Source organism: Suncus etruscus, chromosome 3, assembly GCF_024139225.1.
Source record: "Suncus etruscus isolate mSunEtr1 chromosome 3, mSunEtr1.pri.cur, whole genome shotgun sequence".
Taxonomy (NCBI): Eukaryota; Metazoa; Chordata; class Mammalia; order Eulipotyphla; family Soricidae; genus Suncus; species Suncus etruscus.
The window spans coordinates 46,358,611-46,379,367 of record NC_064850.1 but is presented as its reverse complement, the minus strand read 5'-3'; the positions used below and the strand labels follow the sequence as shown (position 1 = coordinate 46,379,367).

The 20,757-nt window shown below is 52.3% G+C and overlaps 1 long non-coding RNA gene across 1 annotated transcript; it reads right to left on the bottom strand.

The window, feature by feature from the left end:
• Positions 1-8,986: 8,986 nt before the first annotated feature.
• Positions 8,987-20,200, bottom strand: LOC126003364 (uncharacterized). The gene is made up of 2 exons (XR_007493783.1): positions 19,967-20,200; positions 8,987-9,746 (listed from the first exon to the last, which is right to left on the bottom strand). It is a non-coding gene; the product is annotated as an uncharacterized LOC126003364 (long non-coding RNA).
• Between the last annotated feature and the right edge of the window lie 557 nt (positions 20,201-20,757).

Genomic DNA, 20,757 nt, shown 5'->3' with positions numbered 1-20,757 from the left:
CAACCATGCCCAGGAGGCCTGGCCAAGATTGAGCTACCTAAATGGTGTCCCAGCACCACAGGAAGGGCCCTCGTGTAAAATAGCAGCAAACTCAAGCAGCCTAGTCTCCGGCATAGCCCAGCATCCCATACACAGGCTCCCACACTGGATTCAGGCTCTCTGACCCTGGCAAACAGATACAGTTCATACTGCCAACGTCAATGATTCAAAAATCACTTAGCCTGACAGGTGTGAAGAAATAACCCAAACTCTGGGGGAAAAAAAGAAACAAAAACAGTAAAAAGAAAAAAACCAAATTCATTAAGAGAAGGAGAAAACCTACAGGTGAAGATAAATATATGTCAAGTAGGGCCATTCAAAAATCTATAAATGGGGTGCTGGAGTAATAGCACTTGTCTTGTATGCAGCCAACCCAGGTTTGATTCCCAGCAACCGTTATGTTCCCCTAAGTTTGCCAGGAGTAATTCCTAAGTACAGAGCCAGGAGTGAGCCCTGAGCACCAATGGGTCTAACCCCCAAACCCAAAAAACTATCAGTAATAACACTTCAAACCCAACAACCACAAAACAAGAAGTCAGATTCCCTTAATGGACCCTTCAGGGAAGAAGAAACATAGCTGGGAATGAGGTATAGGGGGTATCTAATACCCTGCACCATTCAGGAACCTTTGGTCACAAATGTGATGAGGTTCCAGGGAGTCTGGTCCAAGGTCCTGAGTCCAGCATGAACATGGCATGTAACTCTCTCTAGACCAACACACCACTGGGCTGGAGCAACAAAACTAGCCTCGAGGGGCCAGAGCGGTGGCGCAGCGGTAGGGCTGACCTTGGACACACCACGGTTTGATCCCCCAAGCCAGGAGCAATTTCTGAGTGCACAGACAAAAGTAACCCCTGAGCATCATCGAGTGTGGCCCAAAATTAAAAAATAATAATAAAAAAAAACCTAGCCTTGGGACCAGTCACTCTCCTGTGCCCCAGAGAGCCTATAACACCCACAAAATTGCTTCCCAGGGATGAATAACATCCCAGGATGGGTGGACAGAGATTGGGTGCAAACAAGACTCTGCACTGTGAAGAACTAGCCAAGATAAGCTGACTGACCCTGCAGAGAGTTGACCAAATACCATGCTGAGAAGGCCACAGGTAGCCAAGCCAGGAGAAGTCCTAGAGGAGCTTAAAGCATCCACCAAGCAGAAGGTCCCTCCAATGCCCCTAAAAGATCACAACCATCTACTCCCAGCCCCACACTATTCTGGGGAAGGCATCACCACAGAGACAGAAGATGTAGCAGGGGTGGGGGGCTCTCAGGAAAGAGAGGATGGGCAGGTGAGTAGGGAACCTTTGGTCTGTATCAGACAGTAGGGCTAGACCGCCACATGCTGGTCAAAACCTACAGAACACATCCCACCAGGCGTCACCTCCAGCATCCACGAGGTGCTCCTGACAATAAACAATGAAAGTTTCACTGGTGCATCAAAAGCACCACATGGCAGAGAGATAGCATAGAGGTAAGGCATTTGCTTTGCATGCAGAAGGATGGTGGTTTGAATTCCGCATCCCATATGGTCCCCTGAGCCTGCCAGGACTGATTTTTGAGCATAGAAACAGGAGTAACCCCTGAGCACTGCCAGGTGTGACCCAAAAACAAAAACAAAAACAAAACAAAACAAAAAAAAAGCACCACATGGCTGTGTGGAGTGCAGGGTGTGTGAGCTATGGAGTATAGGGTGCAAGGTGCAGGGTGTGGGGTGTTTGGGGGTGGGACTCTCTGTTCTTTCCACTTGCTTTGGCCATGGACTAAAACTGAAAAAACAATCCATGTTTTCAAGTTCCACAGGAAAGACTAATATTTTCGCTACCAGATAAGGCTCAGAAACAACCATAATCCCAAGGCGGTGGAAGATCAGCCATCTGGGCCATGGCCGGCATGTTGTTTGGTGGGCTGAGCGCACATTGTTTCCTGGAGGGATATTATTAAGAGCCAACCATGGGCACCTTCAGCTGTTTCTTCAATGACCAGTTCTCTGCTGGTTCTGCTCCTTCTCTTGGGCACTTTACGATCATCCCCCCCTCCCCAAAATGCCTAGTGACCATGCAGAGCCCATCAGAGAAAGGAACCAGAATTTCTGGGCAAAGTGAATGACAGTAGATAATGAAATGGGGCCCACTTGTCCCTGATCAGTTCTTCGCAGGGTGCAAACACTCGGAGTCCCTGCTGTGAGCAGAGGGGAGAAAGGCAGTGTGCAGCTTACCTGAGGGTGCCCCAGGGCACACCAATGTCTTTTAGAGGCAGCTCCACCTCATGTCAACAATGATGGCACCTCACTCTGACACTATGCCCTAAACCATATGCGCAAGCAACTTGCTCTACCACCGTGACATGACATGGCTATGCCCGATGCCTACATCCTCTCTCACACCTCCTTGTCCTGGGGGAGTTTGGCTTCTCTTATAGTTTGATTTTGGGGAACACATCCAGCCATGCTCAGGACTGATTCCTGGCTCTGTGCTCAGGGATCCCTCCTAGAGGTGCTCCCCTCCTGGTGACCCTATGGGACGCTGAGGACCAAACCCAGGTCAGCTGCATGTAAGTCAAATACCCCCCCTGCTATGCTGTTGCTCTGGCCCCTCTTTGGCTTCATCTCATGGTGCTTTGTTCAGCCTGGCCAACAAGCAAACACTCCTAAGCTGCATTCCCAGCTCACAACAGGAAGTCACCAGGAAGCTGAGCACTGTGGGTAAAGCACTCACTCCACCAGATCCTCCCAAACAAATATCTTCTTCAACATGGTCCTGTGGGATGTGGTGGGGGGATGAGGTTTGTGTGGGCAAGTGAGTGAGTGAGACAATAGGGGCCAGTCAGCCCTGGCCACTTCTCTGGGATAACAGCTGTCCTCCACAGCTTCTCTACTGAGGTACAAGTCTGCTAAGTGACCTGTTGGGGTGGTTCTGGCAGTGAAGATTTGGGCTCGGACTCATTCTCTCTCACCACCACAGGGAACAGCATGGTTTTAGTCCTGTCCACCACCCACCACCCAAACTGAAGCTCTTGCCATAGCCAGGTTTGTCAAAACAGAAGAGGAGAGGAAAGGTCACCCTGTTCTGGCCATTTGCAAGATTATCAGAGTTAAAAATGGAAGATGTGTCGCTCACACGGTGAAGGGAGGCAGGCGAGGAAGCATTGTGAGGTGTTGGTAATGGAGAAACATAAGTCTGCTGTTATTTATGTAATTAGTTATTGCTTTCATTACGGGTGCAGTCTTAATGGTTATAGTATTTATGTATAATTACCTTAATATTCACTGAAATTTCCAAGTAGCTCCCTAATTAACTGTCTCAAATATGTAATTACATTGCATCTTTACGCAAGACTTGCCTAATTAATGCAGTTACACCACTTCTTTTGTGAATGTGCATTATTAAATGCTCTTTGCCTCATTCTTCTGACTTCTTGTAATTCGCGCTTTGCAAAAATTAAGACCCCGAATTAGGGGCCCTGCAAGCAGCAGCTAAGCAGAGGCAGGAGCTGATCTGGGAACTGCAGGGTTTGCTGAGCCTTGTTCTAAGACTTTTGTCCCACATCCTTGCTTCCGGGAGGGGATCGAGGAGCTGGAGCAGGTGGTCCTGGACTGAGGGGCTTCTAATTCTACTCACATCCTGTTTGACAGTGTCCAGCCAGTGTCCAACCCCTGCAGGACAGGACTCTGCCAGCAGGGTTCAATGGTTTGTATGGACTTACACCCTCAACCGCCAGCAGTCCCCATTTCTTCACAGGATCCAGTGACAAAGAACCGGATTCTCAGAGCCTTCCACAGAACTGCCTGACTGGGCTGGGAGAGACACTTGTCAACCGGAGACACATGCTCTCCCTGGTACTATCACCATCTCTGGAACCAAAGCCATGAACATGTCCCCACACCCAACATCCAGGCGAGCCCATGACCAGACACCTGTTGCCAGGTGCCCGCTCCTGGCCACAACAACAGAGAGGGAGAAGGGCCTGAGGTCTGAAGTGGCTCATGGATGTAAGTCATGTGAGCAATAGGCTCTTTCTAGAAAATCCTGCCGTGTGGGCAACAAGGTCTCTTCCATGCTAGTCACTCAGGATGTGACACCAACTGCTCCACATGTCCACATGCACACACCCCTGTGATCTCAATCCATCTCTGGGAGGCTGGGTTCAGACAGGAGGGTGGGGGCATCTGGATCTGTGCCGGCTCATTCTCCACAGGGCACCCTGAACTCTGCACGGCCAGTCCTGGCACACTTCAGGATGGAAAGATCCAGAGTTTGACTCACTTGACCCATTTGCCCTACCCTGGGGGATAGACAGGCCAGAATCCAGGGCTGGAGTGGGGGGGCACAAGCACATATACGGGGGCACTAAACCGCCTAACACTGCCTGCACCACACTGGCCTCTGGTCTATACTCTCAGAGGCAAACCCCAGGTCTTGCGCTCAGAGGTGAATGTCCTCCTGCATAAGCCAGAGACCCAGGTTTTTCTGATTTCACAGCCCTGTCCACACCTCCCATCCTCATGCCCCCATCCATACCACCCTTTTCCTCATTGTCCCATCCACACCATCTGTCCTCACTGTCCTGTCCATACTTATTCAGACTGGTACCTGGACACACATAGTATGGGGCACATGGCCATGAGGGCAGAAAGGGGCCTAGAAAGTACTGGGTTCCCCAAAATGTACTAAGCCTCATGGGGGTTGGGAGCCCTACCAAGAGTGGGGTACGGGGGCCGGAGAGATAGCACAGTGGTGTTTGCCTTGCAAGCAGCCGATCCAGGACCAAAGGTGGTTGGTTCGAATCCCGGTGTCCCATATGGTCCCCCGTGCCTGCCAGGAGCTATTTCTGAACAGACAGCCAGGAGTAACCCCTGAGCACTGCCAGGTGTGGCCCAAAAACCAAAAAAAAAAAAAAAAAAAAAAAGAGTGGGGTACTACTAACCAGTTGGGGGTCTTGAAGGGCACAGCTAAAACCAGGATACTGTGGCAGGAGCAATAGCACAGCAGTAGGGTGTTTGCCTTGCACATTACTGACCCCAAACTGACCTGGATTTGATCCCCAGTACCCCAAGCCTGCCAGGAGCAATATCTGAGTGCAGAGCCAGGAGAAAGCTCTGAGTACTGCAAGGTGTAGCCCAAAAAGCATAAAAAAGAAAGATAGAGGGGCCAGAGAGATAGCATGGAGGTAAGGCATTTGCCTTTCATGCAGGAGGTCATTGGTTTGAATCCCGGTGTCCCATATGGTCCACTGTACCTGCCAGGAGCAATTTCTGAGCCTGGAGCCAGGAATAACCCCTGAGCACTGCCAGGTGTGACCCAAAAACCACACACACACAAAAAGAAAGATAGGAAGGAAGGAAGGAAGAAAGGAAGGAAGGAAGGAAGGAAGGAAGGAAGGAAGGAAGGAAGGAAGGAAGGAAGGAAGGGAGGGAGGGAGGGAGGGAGGGAGGGAGGGAGGGAGGGAGGGAGGGAGGGAGAGAGAGAGAGAGAGAGAGAAAGAAAGAAAGAAAGAAAGAAAGAAAGAAAGAAAGAAAGAAAGAAAGAAAGAAAGAAAGAAAGAAAGAAAGAAAGAAAGAAAGAAAGAAAGAAAGAAAGAAAGAAAGAAAGAAAGAAAGAAAGAAAGAAAGAAAGAAAGAAAGAGAGAGAAAGAGAGAGAAAGAAAAAGATTCTTATGTTGAAGCAGTAGTGATAGCACAACGGTAGGGCATTTGCCTTGCATGTGCTGTCAGGAATGATTTCTGAGCTCAGAGCCAGAGGTAACCCCTGAGTGCCGCCAGATGTGGCACACACACACATGCACACACAATGACACACATATACACAACGATACACACACACACACACACACACACCAGGATACTGTGGGAAGTACTGAACTGAGCTGAGTCCCCACCTCCACGCTCCCATCCACGCCTGGTCTACACCAACAATGCAGGACCCGGCCTGGTGGGCAATGCACAGGGAAGTCACTCCATCTGGGTTTTTCCACTGTCCCTTTTTCTTTCCCTTTGGACCCTGTGATGCCCAGAAAACCACCAAAATAACCCCACATCTGGCCACATCTGACGAGCGACAGACACAGGAAAGACAGGCAGAAAAACAGGAAACAGGGACTTCTGCGAGAAGGGCTCAAAACATGGGCGGGCAGTGTCAGGCGGATGGCAGCTGTACGCACAGGGCCCGAGTCTTTGGAGGACTGCAAGTGACCCAGCTGCACCCACACTGACAGGAAGAGTGGATCCCCTGAGTTTTGGTCACCATATCCCAAAGGAGGGTGTGAGGAGATAGCGAAATTGCCCATCCCCAGATAGCACCTCACCTTCTTGAAGCACCCACATTTCTCAATAAAATCCCATTCTCTCAGCCAGCACCTTGCTCTCAGCCAGCACCCCACCTTCTCAGCAGCACCCTAATCTCTCAGCCAGCACCCCATCTTCTCAGCCAGCAACCATATTTTCCAACTAGCAACCCACTGTCTCAGGCAGCACCCATCTTCTCAGACAACCCACCTTTCTCAGTCAGCACCCTGCTCTCTCAGCCAGCACCCACATTTTTCAACAGCACCCCCCACTTTCACAAGTCTATAACAATGTCCACAGGAACCCTCCAAATTGGCCACCACCTGAGCCTCAGTCATTGAGTCAGTCTCACCCATTGGGTCTGGCCCTACCCCTCAGTCTCAAAGGGTCAGACCTAGCACCTCCCACAACTCTTTCTCAGGGGCCTAGTGCTCCCCACTACACACCCAGAATGCTGCCTTCAAAAAAATGAGAGTCATGATCCCCTGCATGGGGGGATCCCATGCAGTCCCAGGAAGCTGGGACTCCTTACTAGGCAGGCTTAGGGGTGTGGGGGGGTGGTCTCCTTAGTTCTACAGAACCCCTATCCCAAAGCCAGGGCTAAAGGAGTGGCTCAGAGGGGCAGTGGTGGACACAGGCTCAGGGCAGACAGGGTGTGAAGGGCTCTGCAGCCACCATCCCTCCAAAAACTCCTTCAACTCCTTTGAGAGGTGCCAAGGGGTACTGGCTGGCACCATCTCCCCATCCTGGGTACCCCCAGCCAGTCAGGGCTCCATCCACTCAGCAACCTACAACACAGGAAAGGACCAGGGTCTGGGGCTGGCCCCTTCACTCTGTCAAGGTCTCTGTGATCCCCAGGAGCTTCTGATGCAAGAGTGGGGAGGAATGAATGCCAGTCAAGCCCAGCCTCTGAGCCAGGACAGCTTTGATTCCAGGGTGGGAAAAGCAGGGGGGAGAGCAGGAAAGGCTTAGGAACACTCCTGTGAGATCAGGGCACTGATTGGGCAGGGCTGGGGATACTCACAGGGGAGGCCCTCACCTGCACACCCCAACCCAGTCTCATCCCCAGCTCTCAGAGGATCCATGAGCACAGAGCTGGGAGTCAGTTGTGAACAGTCAGGAATGAGCCCTGAGACAAGAGCCAGGAGAAAGCCCTGAGCACAGAGTCAGGAGTAATCCCCAAACATGGATATCTGACTCCAGCAAAGGGACCCCAGGGAAGAGAAGTGAAGAGGTGGGAATGTTGGTTCACTATAGAGCAGCACAGTGGAGGAGCACTTGGGAGACGCTCAGGGATGACCCGGGAGGACTCAAGGGCTAACCAATAGGACTAGGGAGTGACCCAGGAGGACCAGGAGGACTCAGGGGTGACTTGGGAGGACTTGGGGTCACTCAGGAAAACTCAGGTGACTTGAGAAGACTTGGGGTGGCCCACGCTGCCCTGGAACTGCTCAACATCACCTCTTCCTCTCACTGACCTGCTAAAGCACCCACCTTCAGTATAAAGCAATCAGAATGATTTCTTTTTGGTGGAGTACATCCAGTGGTGCTCAAAGATCTCTCCCATTGTGCTCGAGACCATATGGTGCCAAGGGTGGTACCTGGGTCTCCTTACCTGGCCTGTGCTCTGCCCACTTAGCCATCTTTCTGGTCCTTTATTACTGTTGGTGTTTGGGGGAGGTCACCCCCAGGAGTGCTCAGAGGAGTTGACTCCTAGCTTTGTACTCATAGATCACTCCTGGTGATACTCAGAGACACATAAGGGATGCCAAAGATGGAAATGAGATCCAATATGTACAAGGTAAGCGGCCTCCCCACTGCACTATCTCTTCTGCTCATCACATACTTTCTTTCCTGAGTTCTGTGCCAGGAACTCTTGTCTTAGAGGACACTTCCTTGAGTACCTTCACATCTACATACCCACACGCATGCACGCACACTCGCCTACATGCATGTACCTGTGAACACATGCATGCACTACACAATGCTTGCATGCCACACACTATGTGCATGCAAACACATGCATGTGTGAACAGATATTGCTATGTGCATACCTGTATACCTTTGCATACACTTATATTCATAACTATGTGTGCCCGCACATGCACTGCATGTGTGCTTGATAAAATATATGCCCACATGCACATATACATGCACACTCATGCTTGTACAGCTGCCAGCAGTGCTGGGCCTCAAAGAAAAGATGGGGGCCGAAGTGATAGCTCAGCAGTAAGGCTTTTGCCTTGCATGCGGAAGGACAGTGGTTCGAATCCCGACATCCCATATGGTCCCCCATGCCTGCTGGGGGTTATTTCTGAGTGTAGAGCCAGGAGTAACCCCTGAGCGCTGCCAGGTATAACCCCCCCAAAAAAAGATGGAGTTCCAGTTCCTTCCTTGCTCCAGGGACCAATCCTGAGGGAGGGTCCCTGAGACTCCCCAGCAGAGCCCACCAGAGTCCCCGTCCAGAGGCCCCCATGAGATCCTGTATTTTTTTAAAGAAGATTAAGACGAGTCTGGGTTCGCCTGGTGCCCCCACAGTGGGGAAACAAACACTTCATTCTCTGGGCCTCACCTTGCCCCTTCTCAGGAGCACCCCTGGCCCCGCACCCCTGCTGCAGGCTGGCTGCTGTCTCCCCGTCCCCTGCATTGTAGGCGAAGAAACATTCAGGAGGTGGACAAGGAGGGTTTTATTCTGCTGGATCATCAAATAATAATAATAAAAAATAATAAAATAAACAACCCCAAACCCAGAGGGGCGGAAGAAAGAAAAGGCAAAGACAGCGGAAGAAGCCAAGTTTGGCGAGGCCAGACGAGGCTGGTCTGAATGCTGGTGCCACTGAGAGGGACCGAGATCAAATCAATGGTGGAACCTGACAAAGAGAAGAATGGGTGATGCGGGCAGCCATCTGGTTTGGAGGACACCCAACGCCGCCGCCTGCGTGGGGAGGCAGGACCACCAGCTTTTCGAAGACGCCCCATTCCGAGCGCGCCCCCGGCTCCTGCAGCCCCACCACGCACCACCTCGCACCGCTACTTTCTTTGCGCAATTAAGTAATTTATTCCTTTCTTGGGCCTCCTGATTCTAATGAAGCCGCACCGCAAACAAGCCTCCGAGCGTCCCCATGAAGGGGGCTGATTGCGGCTGGCAGTGATTGCCGAAATCCTGAAGAGGGGCTGGGGACGGGCGCGTGGCTGGGGGAGAGAGGTGAGGGGCCGCGCTCTTGACCTATAATCCATTCGTGTCAGTGAACATTTGGCAGCCTTCAGATGATTAGCGATGAAGATGAATCAAGCAAAAAAGAGGTAGGAATGCGCCTCGTCTGCATCACCCGCCGCATGCATTTGCATGCTGATTAGCTGTTCTTTTGTCTGCGTTCCTAATTATTATGACACATTATGTCTTCATCCAGCAAGATTCGGATCCGTCCTGTTCAAAATGCATGTCAGAAAAAAAGTGCTGTTTATTGATTCAACATGTAACTTTTATTTTTATGTTTACTTTAATTAAATACATATTTGATTGCTGCCGCCGCGAGTTTGTTTTTTGGTTGTTTTTTGTTTGTTTGTTTTGCTTTTATTTATTTCATCTTGTTGACAAACACACAGGTAACCTCCCTTTCTTGTTCTCCAATGGTGAACCCTAGTCTCTGCCCCCCAACACACACAAACACACGCGTGCACACACAAATACACACAATTATACAGGCATGAGCGCGCGCACACACACACGCACATGCACACACACGCACCCTCATGAAAATTCTACCCTTCTTTTGCTCTCGAAGGAGGCCCAGGACCCAAAGCACAATTCCAAGCCCCCCACTCCCAAGAGTGGCCACGTTGAGCCTCTTTGTCAGACCCTACCACCCCTAATGGATTTCCCACTTCCCTTGTCTTCAGTCTTAGTCAGGATCCCAGGCCCACTCACCCCTTCTTTCTTTGAAGTCAAAGTGGCAAAGGAGGGCCCGGAGAGATAGCACAGCGGCGTTTGCCTTGCAAGCAGCCGATCCAGGACCAAAGGTGGTTGGTTCGAATCCCGGTGTCCCATATGGTCCCCCGTGCCTGCCAGGAGCTATTTCTGAGCAGACAGCCAGGAGTAACCCCTGAGCACCACTGGGTGTGACCCAAAAACAAAACAAAACAAAACAACAACAACAAAAAAAAGTGGCAAAGGAAACAGTATCTTCCTGCCACACCCCTTATCTACATCCCCAAAATCATCACCACCCAACACAAGCAGAGGTGGGCAGGAATTGGGGGACGGGCCTGGCACCCCTAAAGTGAAGCACATAGGAAGCCGGTCCCACAGTCTTCTGGGCACCCCAAGGAACAGGATTCTCTTCAGAGGAGGGGCAGAACTGAGGGCTGGTGGTCCCCTGCAGAGGCGGCTGTGTGTGGGTGACCCAGTGTTGATTAGGGAGATAGTGAGTGGCACAGGCAAGTGGTCTTCTAGGGTCTTCACACACACACACACACACACACAGAGACAAATGGATCATGATTGGCTACACCTCACCAACACTCTATTCCCTGCATCCAGGATCCATAAGTCATAAGCAGGAGGAGCCACCATGGGTGGATGGGTGGGAACCCTGGAGGTGGTCCTGGGGATGGGGAGTCACTCCTGCCTCCAAGCCCTCCTCCTCCAGCTCCAGCTGGACTTGCATGGTAAAGTGGGCTCTCTGAGAAGGTCCCAGCACCAGAGGCCACCCTGTCTCTTCCCTGATGCCCACTCACTGCCTTTCCCCACCCAAGGGTATCCCTCTAGCCCACACAGGGAGGTGAAGAGTCTGTGACAGGCCCAGCAGCAGCCACACAGAAGAAGCCACCACTGGGCTGGAACTGGCTTGTGGGCAACTGGGTACTGTCCACCAGCCTCCCGCAGGAGCCCAGGCCAAGTACTACCATCACTTTTCTCCACCATCCCACCAGGGCCAGTGCAAAATAGATATGTTTCAGGAACAGGCACAAGCAGGTAGAGCTGTGACCAGGGCCCCTACAGTGACTTCCACTTCCACTTCTAGTGACCCTGGGCCCCCCTACCTCATCATCAGCTGGACCTCAGGCCATAAACCAGGCCTGGCTCTGGCTCCATCCTCAAGGCTGTGTTGCACTAGGGGCTAATGAGTATCCATGGGATATGGGCCTTGACACCTTCTACCTTATTCCATTCCCCCAGGAAAGCCCCTCACTTGGCAGTGGTTCAGGGCACATGGCACAAGTGGCCAACTCAGAGGGGTACAGGGAGCAAGGGTCCCTAGCAGCCACAGCCATATACGGCCACCCTAACTCCACATCAGGCCCCAACTCAAGGCCACAATACCCAGAAATGTGCAGGGATATCAGTATCCACAGAGGGCCTGGGGTCTCCGTGTGGATGGGTATCACCCTGCCCCTCTGTCCGCTAAAAACTGCAGGGAGGAACCCAGAGCAGTGATAAGAGGTTCAACGATGGGGCCGGGAAGGTAGCGCTAGAGGTAAGGTGTCTGCCTTACAAGCGCTAGCCAAGGAACGGACAGCGGTTCGATCCCCCGATGTCCCATATGGTCCCCCCAAGCCAGGTGCGATTTCTGAGCACATAGCCAGGAGTAACCCCTGAGCGTCAAATGGGTGTGGCCCAAAAAACAAAAAAAAAGAAAAAAAAGAGGTTCAACAACACCCCAAAGATATACCAGAGAGATGGCCCAACAGGTAGAGGTGGCACAGGCATTGCCTTGCACACAGCCACCACGGTTCCATCCCCAGCACTACACATGAGCAAGAGTAACTCTGAGCACTACTGGGTGTGATCTAAAAATGGAGGGAGGGAGGGAGGGAGGGAGGAAGGAAGGAAGGAAGGAAGGAAGGAAGGAAGGAAGGAAGGAAGGAAGGAAGGAAGGAAGGAAGGAAGGAAGGAAGGAAGGGGGGGAGGGAGGGATAGGAGAGAGGGATAGGAGAGAGGGATAGGAAAGAGGAAGGAAGGAAGGAAGGAAGGAAGGAAGGAAGGAAGGAAGGAAGGAAGGAAGGAAGGAAGGAAGGAAGGAAGGAAGGAAGGAAGGAAGGAAGGAAGGAAGGAAGGAAGGAAGGAAGGAAGGAAGGAAAGAAGGAAGTGAGGGAGGGAGGGAAGGAGGGAGGGAGGAAGGGAGGGAGGAAGGAAGGAGAGGATGGGAGGCAGGGAGGGAAGGAGGGTTGGGAGACAGAAAGGGAAAATGGAGAGAAGGGGAGGAAGAGAGAATAGGAGAGAGAGAAAGGAGAAAGAAAGGGAAAGAAAGGGAAGGGAGGTGAGGGAATGAGAAAAGGAAAGAAAAGGGAAGAGTGGGAGGGGAAGGGAGGGAAGAGAAGGGACCCAGAGCCCTGCATCAGGGCCCCCATGTCTCCCCCTTTAACTGCACTACCCACCTCACGCCAGCACCAGTGCCAGAGGTAAGGGGGCAACAGAGGCAATGGCCATGGGCCCCGACTACTCAGCAGCTCCATGAGCAGGGTAAGATATGATCAGCTATTTCTGGGGACACCATCAAGTGTGAGAGAAAAGACGCAGAAACATGCAGCACGTGGATAAAAGAGGTTACAGGCTCCCCTCACTCATACACGGCAGAGTGCAGAGCAGAACAGGGGCTGCTGGCAGGGTGGAGGGTCTGAGGAGAAGCCGAGGTATCAGGCGGACCAGCGCTCCCCCCTTACCTCGCTGCAGATTGGCACCCAGGGTCTATCTCCTGGCAGCACCAGGGTTTGGGGGAAGGAACCAGGCCCCAGGAGACCCCTTAAACAAACACAAACATGGGAGAAGGTCCGTCGAGGTGTGAAGCAGATTTGCATGGGCAGACGCCACACATTCCGTTTATTTACCTTCTAACAACCCGATACCTGGGGTGACGTTTATTAATAAGCCGCTTACCAGGTGCTTGCGAGGGGCGCTGGGAAATTAATTACCTGGCCCCTGGTAAAACCCTAACAAGCCCATGGTGCGCTGACGCTGGTGCTAATTGAAAATGAGATAAGTGCTGTGGGTGCAATTTGCATCGAATGCAGCGTATTAATTATCTTCCTCTTCTCACCACAAATCTACCTGCCTATGTGTGATGCCTCACTCACCCGCTTAGAGTCACAGATGAAAGAAGGCAGCGCTGGGCTGCGGGCAGAGAGGCACTGAAACAGGGCCTCCAGCAGCATCCTAAGGTGTATGGCTCCTGGGCACATGTGGGACCAACTGGTTGTGAGCCCCACACCCCACCAGCACCCCAGCCTTGGCCTCACACACACCCCCAGTTCTAAAAACTGGAGTGCCACTCAGGGCCACTGAGTCTCAGATCTTGCTAGGAAATGCCTTCGTCAGGATGTCCTTGTGCTAGGCCATAACAAGACATGGAGCAGGAGCCAAACCCAAGGTCAAGCTGGATGGGGAGCAGGGGATGCTGGGGTAATTGAATCCAGCCAAGATGCAGAGTGGGAGGGACTGTCTAGGGACCAGAAGCTTGGGCCAGTTCCACAATTGTCTTGCTTGCAAATCTGTGTCAGATCCCCCCCCATATCCCAAGCCCCTCAGAGGGTCTCCCAGTCCACATAAGGTCCCCCCAGTTCCACCTGGAGTCTGAGCACTATCAGTTGTGGCCCCAATAATGCAAAAATAAAGACACAGAATGTAGGACCTAAAGTTCCCTGCTCCCTCACTGACACCCCAAACCAACCCAAGGCCCCTGGCCACCGCAGCACACAGCAGGGACAGCCACTGTGGGCTGAGACCCCAAGCCCCTCACTCTAGGAACTCTTATCCCAAGCTGGTCCAGCCTACAACTCTTACCTCGAATCCATCCCCCCTCAGCCAGGCTGTCCCCCTCATTCCAGCCAACTACAAGGCCCACCCCAGGGATAGCTGGGGGAAGCTAAGGCATGTGTGAATACAGAGCCCCAGTAGAAAGAAGGGTCCTGGCAAAGCAGAATAGGCAAAAGCAATTACACAAGGGGGCCCTAGCCCCAAATGGAGCCCCCCAGCAGCAGCTACTGGAATGTGCCCCAAAATCATATCTACCACGCATATCAGGGGGGCCAGGCAGGGGATTTCAGCCCAGAGATGAGAGGCAGGTGACACAGTCCTTACCATGTGAGGAGAGAACCTGGGTTTACTTGTGGGCTTGAGGACGACAGCACACAGTGAAATGGTGTGGGAGACTAGAGACCCGGGGAGAAGGCAGATGGGCCCAGAAGGCCAGGTGGGAGGTAGAGAACATTGGGAAGACCTTTCTAGATGGTGGCCCAAGAGCTTAGGTTTCTGGGGCTGGAGGGATAGCATAGCGGTAGGGCATTTGCCTTGCAAGCAGATGACCCAGGACAGACCTAGATTCAATCCCTGGCATCCCATATGGTCCCCCGAGTCTGCCAGGAACAATTTCTGAGTGCAGAGCCAGGAGGGAGTAACCCCTGAACATTGCCAGGTGTGAACCCCCCCCCAAAAAAAAGATCTTAGATTCAGTACTCACACCCGACCCTCACCCAACCCTCCCCAGTTCTCTGCACTCTTGTCCCTCAGCCACCTGTGTCCCTAACTTGAGGCTTCCAGTTGGGGAAGTGACATGTGAGCCCCTAGGTGCCAGCAAGGCAGACTCCAGGACCTGGAGAAGGGGAATGGGGCACAAAATCAGTGCACAAGCATGAGGAATGCAAGGCTAAGCCCTCACATCAGTTCCCAAAAGCTCCCAAGAACCCCCAAAGCTCCCAGGACAAGGTAGTCATCCCCATCGCACAGATGGGGGAAACTGAGGCTCACTTAGCCTGTGCAGAGAGGTGGGTATAGGGGAATGTGAGGGGCTGTGGGCACAGGGAGAGGGTTTGGGGCTCTGGCCTGGCCTCCTAGCCCAGTTCTTCATGGCCCTACACAAGGCTGCAGCCTGGCGGGGTACGGACATAGGCACAGGAGAACTCAGTTCTGACAAAGACACTTAATTTTCAACACTTTGGAGTTTGAGGCTCACTCCTTGAACTCAGACTGCAGAGAGACCTTGCATCCCCCTGAAGGTTGCACCCACAGAATAACAAAAAAAATCCACTAGACATTCCTGCTCCATCCTGGGTTTGGGGAAATACTGAGGAAGTGCAGGGCTGAGAGTGGGAATGGAGAGCACCCTAAAGCCCAGAAGGGGTTGTGGTTCAAGGTTCAATCTGGGTGATTCAATCCAGGTGATTCAATTTGGGTTGATTCAATCCAGGTGAATTTTTTTTTTTTTTTGCCTTGTTTTGGTTCTTTGATTTAGGGCCACACCTAGAGGTGCTCAGGCTCACTCCTGGCAGGGGGCGCAGGACCAGGGTGACAGGGTTCAAACCTGGGCTGACTGCATGCAAGTCAGACACCTTAACTGCTGTACTGTGGCTCCAACCCCTTGGATCCTGGACCCTGAGAGGTACAATAAATGACCATGAGGCTATGGGGAAAGAAAGGCCACAGGGGTGAAGGTGTTTATCTTGAATGCAGCTGACGCCAGTTTCCTCCCTGACATTAAACAGGCCTCTGAATTTTAGAAGTGACTGATGCCTGAACACAGCCAGGAATGATCCCAAAGCAACAACCACCGGAAACCAGCACAAGTTCCCAAGGAGATGATCCCCATTCACAGGGGCCTCAAGGCAATGAGAGACGGCCAGGCTAAAGTCAGGCAAGAGCACACAGAGCCAGGGAGGCAGGGCAGAAGGAGGCAGACATGGCCCTGCGGCTCCTTTACTTCCAACTGCGCCAACATCCACCAACTATGCTGCTCTGTGAGGGGGTAACTGAACTGCAGCATAGCCGCAAGAAAAACCAAGGGCAAACACACGGGCCTTGGGGCTCTGGTGGGGGACTCCAGGGATCCCAAGTGCCCCTGGGGAGGCCAGGGTATCAGGCGTCCACCCAGCAGAGGACTCAGAACACCCCCCAGGGCCACTGAGCAGCTACATCCCATTTTTGCAAGCACTGGGTTTGTGGGTCAGCCCAAGTGTCATGCACAGCAAAAAGGGCCTCAGCAATTAATCAATTAACAATCAATCAGTCACACTAGCACCCTGCATCGCCAATAGTGAGAAAGAGCTGAAACTTGGGAGGAAAATGTCTCCACTGAATCAAACAGCAGTTCGGGTCTGCTGGGGGGCGGAGACGGGGGCGGGGGGAGAGGAAGGGGAATAATGAGGAACCTTCACTTTGAGCATGAAATGCGTCTGTTAAATAGACCTACTAATGGCATTATTGTAGCTAAAAACAGCGACTTGGAAATGCTGTGTACATTATTCCCGTCATTATCCGCCAACTGTAAGAATGCCACGTTCAAACTAACTCCAAACACCTCGGGAAAGGTAATTGCTACTAATGGATCTGAAGTGTGTAAAATTGGACATCATTACCCTGTCCTCATGCCGCCGTGGGGGGGGGGGAGGGGTTGTTCTACGGGGAGCTGGGGGCTCACTTGTCCTTCATCCCATGGGTATGGCAAAAGGGATGCAGTGCCCCCATAGCCCCCTCTGGGCATGTGAGCAAGGCCAGAGATGGCGTCCCCCCTGTGCAGGACACCTTGTCCTCTTCTCTGTGCTTCTGCCCAAGCCCAATGGGGTTAGATAAATACCACCAAAGGAGGAAGGCAGCTGGACCTGAAGTTGAGGGAAGCGGGGTCCTGCCATCATTCATTGTAAAATCACACCCACCCTAGATGGGTGAAAGGGTAGGAAGCAAAGATGAAAGGCTAGGAAGCAGGGTCATGCATGAAATAATCCAAACCAGGCTGAGGGTGAAACACAGGTAGTCTGGCAATCTTCTACCTCGTATCAAGAGCCAGTTGCCTACCAGAACTTTTGTTTTCATTGAGTACAGAGACCACCCCCGAGTGGGGGAGTAAGGACAGATAGCTGAGGGTATCCTGAGCAAGTCCCAACCCAGGTTTACATGTAAGAAAATCTGTTTGGGGTAAAACCAAATTGTAAACAAAGATACAAAGGAACCAGGGATGATCTTTGTTGTGGGTAATCTAACATCCCAAGCCTGTCTCACCCATGGGGAACAAGACTGGTGTCTTTGGAGTGATGTGTAGCTCCCAGGGTGCAGATGACACACCTGGAACCCCTTTTACCTCCCCTCATGTACCCAACATTCCCCTTCTCAGGAACCTCAGGCTGTGAGTCCCCATATCTCCAGCTGGTCTGAGTGGGTGACTCAAGGATCCAGCACATGTGACAGGGGAGAGTTCCCGACTGACCCAGACTACACTCCTTGGCCACACTCAACACTGTCAGGAGCAGTCCTAGAAATAATGATCACAGGGGCTGGAGAGATAGCATGGAGGTAAGACGTTTGCCTTTCATGCAGGAGGTCATCGGTTCAAATCCCAGCATCCCATATGGTCCCCCGTGCCTGCCAGGAGCAATTTCTGAGCCTGGAGCCAGGAATAACCCCTGAGCACTGCCGGGTGTGACCCAAAAACCACAAAAAAAAAAAAAAAAAAAAAAAAAAAAAAAAAAAAGAAATAATGATCACAGGGCCGGAGACAGAGGGTGGGGGCTAGAAGCAAAGATTGCAGGATTGGAGATGGAATGCAGAGAGGTGCCCCTAGAAACAATGACCACAAAGCTGGAGACAGATTGCGAGATGAGGAGCCCCTGTGTCATGGCTGGCCAAAGTCAACTGGCCACATGAGCACCTGTGTGAATGCACATGCAATCACAAACAAATGCACATGTGTGCACAGGGAACCCATCACAAACCTGCCTCATCATGTGAGCACATATGCATGCATACAAACCAAGCATAAAGCACCTACGTGCATCTGAGCACCACATATGCACAGGGCACTCATGACAGACCTACCTCATCGTGAGAGCACATGTGTATATATGCACATACACTTATGCACACAGGTGCCCCCCACAGACCTTCCAGGGCATGCATGTATATTCCCATATACCCATGCATGGATGCCCATGTGCACATGTGAGCACCCATACACATGCACTTGGGCACCCACCAAAAGCTTCCCAGGCCCAGGGAGCAACAGTTTCAGCACCAGGGATAGCGACAGACTCCTCTGTCCAGCCAGGCTGGGCTCTGGCACATGCCAGACTGACAGCTGGTCCCCACCTCAGCCCCAGGAAGGGACTGTGGGTTCCTCAGACCAGCCACAACACGTGGTCCCAGGTGCCCAAACTTCCCTTCTCCACATCCTAACCCCAACATTACCTTCCTTCTGCAAAGAACTGAAGTACCACCAGCTCCAGAATATTGGCCTGGAGCCCCCAGGCCCTGAGTCATCCAGTGCCAGCCAGTCCCCGAAGATCATCCCAATGCCATCCCAGGGGTCGTCCCAGTGTCTCCAGTCCTCGAGGTCATCCCAGTGCCCCCCAGCTCCTTAGGGGTGGCCCTGGTGCCCCCATCTCCTGAGGGTCATCCCAGTGCTCCCCAACCTGTAAGGTCATCCTAGTGTTCCCACCGTAGTTATCCAAGTGGCCCCAGCCCTCGAGGGTCACCTCAGTGCCCCTCAGCCCCTGAGGGTTATCCTGGTGCCTCCTAGTCCTCAAGGATCATCCAGGTGCCCCTCAATCCTGGAGGGTTGATCATTCTGGTATCCCACAGGGATCAGCATTGCCTCCCCTGGGAAATGATCTAAGTGACCAACATAATCACTTTAACACAAGCCAGTTGGGACATCCATGGCACCATATTCTTGGGGAACAGAAAGTAACTTCAAAGGCTGTTTTGTGGGGGGGAAGGCAAGGCCAAGGTGATGGCAACCAGGCAACAGGCAATATTTCCACGTGGTCCTGGCCGCATCTCACTTGTAGGGAACCCCATACCTCAGTCCTGTCCAGAAGACCCTGACACAAAAGAACCCCACTCATCAGTGATGAGATGGTAGAATCCCCCAACCCACTCCTGGAAGAGGAGAAATGTGCTTCTGCACCACCCCACCACCACCACCACCACCAGGGCGAACCCAGGACCAGGGTCCACCTGAGAAAAGCCATGACTTGGAGGACAGGGTGGGGGTAAGGAGGACTGCAGCTGCTACTCGGGAGGGGACACTGGGTCCACAGTCACCCCTTCCCTGGTAAGACCTAAATTGAAAATCCATCAACCACAATAACCACCACCACAATTACCACAATCATCACAACCATAGCCACATTACCGCAACTACAACCACCATCACAACTGCACAACCATCATCACTACAACCAAAACATCACAACCACCACCACCATCACAACTATAACCACCCAAACCACAATTACACACAACCACCATCACCACAAACACAACTATCACAGCGACCATCATCACCACCATGACTACCACACCACCACAACAGGAAGAAATGCTCCTCCCCAGTGGGAGCCTGAATACCTGGCCTGGGGCTCCGGCTCCAACCCCCCCCCACTCTTGTCAACCAAATGACGTGTGACCCCAACAAAGACACACAGCAGCTCCAACACTGCGAACTGGGGGAGGGGCAGGGAGCAGGGGTAATTTTTTCCCCAATATGTTTGTCGTTATTATAGGTTATATATACAGAAGGAAAGTTAATTAAGCTTTAAAAAAATCCATCACACATCAATGGGTGCATTTTAATGAGTACAAAAAGTTGAGGTGTTTACTACCAATTAAAGTGGTTTTGAAATAAGCATTAATTAGCAGGGAAATTCAGAAGAAAGTTATACCTTGTCAGAGAAAGGCCAGAGCGGGCGGTGCCCACTCGTACTCCCATTCAAGCCCAGGTGGTAATTACCAGCAAGCCTGTATTTTCCATAGTAATGAGGGGCACAGGCATGTCTGTCAAACACACGGGGGGGTCAGGCGCTCGCTACCGCAAGGAAACTTTTCCCACGTGCTCCAGGGGGCTCTTCCTTGCTGGAGCAGGGTGGCCGGCTTTGGGAACAACTCAGAGGCCCCAGGAAAGTACTGAGCCATAGACCCTATCACTGATCCCTGCCTGCCTCCCATCCCTGCATCTGACCCCATCCCTGGCCCTGACCCCCAACACACCACAGACACCCACAGACTCCCTCTTTTATGGGTTACTTGCTGCTGGCCCCTCTTCTGCAGAGGAAGACGGACACAGAAGCTGGACATAGCAGCCCCTTTCTGGGAGAGAGCAAGAGAGGTGAGACCCTACTCATCCACACTATAGCCTTTTGTGAAATGAGCCCATCTGGGGTCCTTCCTGCAGGGGACCATGTTTCCCTACACCCTGAGGCACAGACAAGGAGACTAACAGAGTCCCCTGGGCCTGAGGTACTACCCAGTGGCTGGACTGGGCAACAGCAGCCAGTCTGGGCGGACAGTGGTTGAACTGGGTGAATGTGGCTTACAGTTGGATGCAGCTGGGCCTCACTCCCGTCTGTCAGCCCTGGAGGGCTGTGCCTTTCCTCAGGCCCAACAATGAACCATGCTTCATTTTAATTTATGGGCTCCCTGAATCTGTTCCACTTGCTGCCTTTCACGCCCTAGT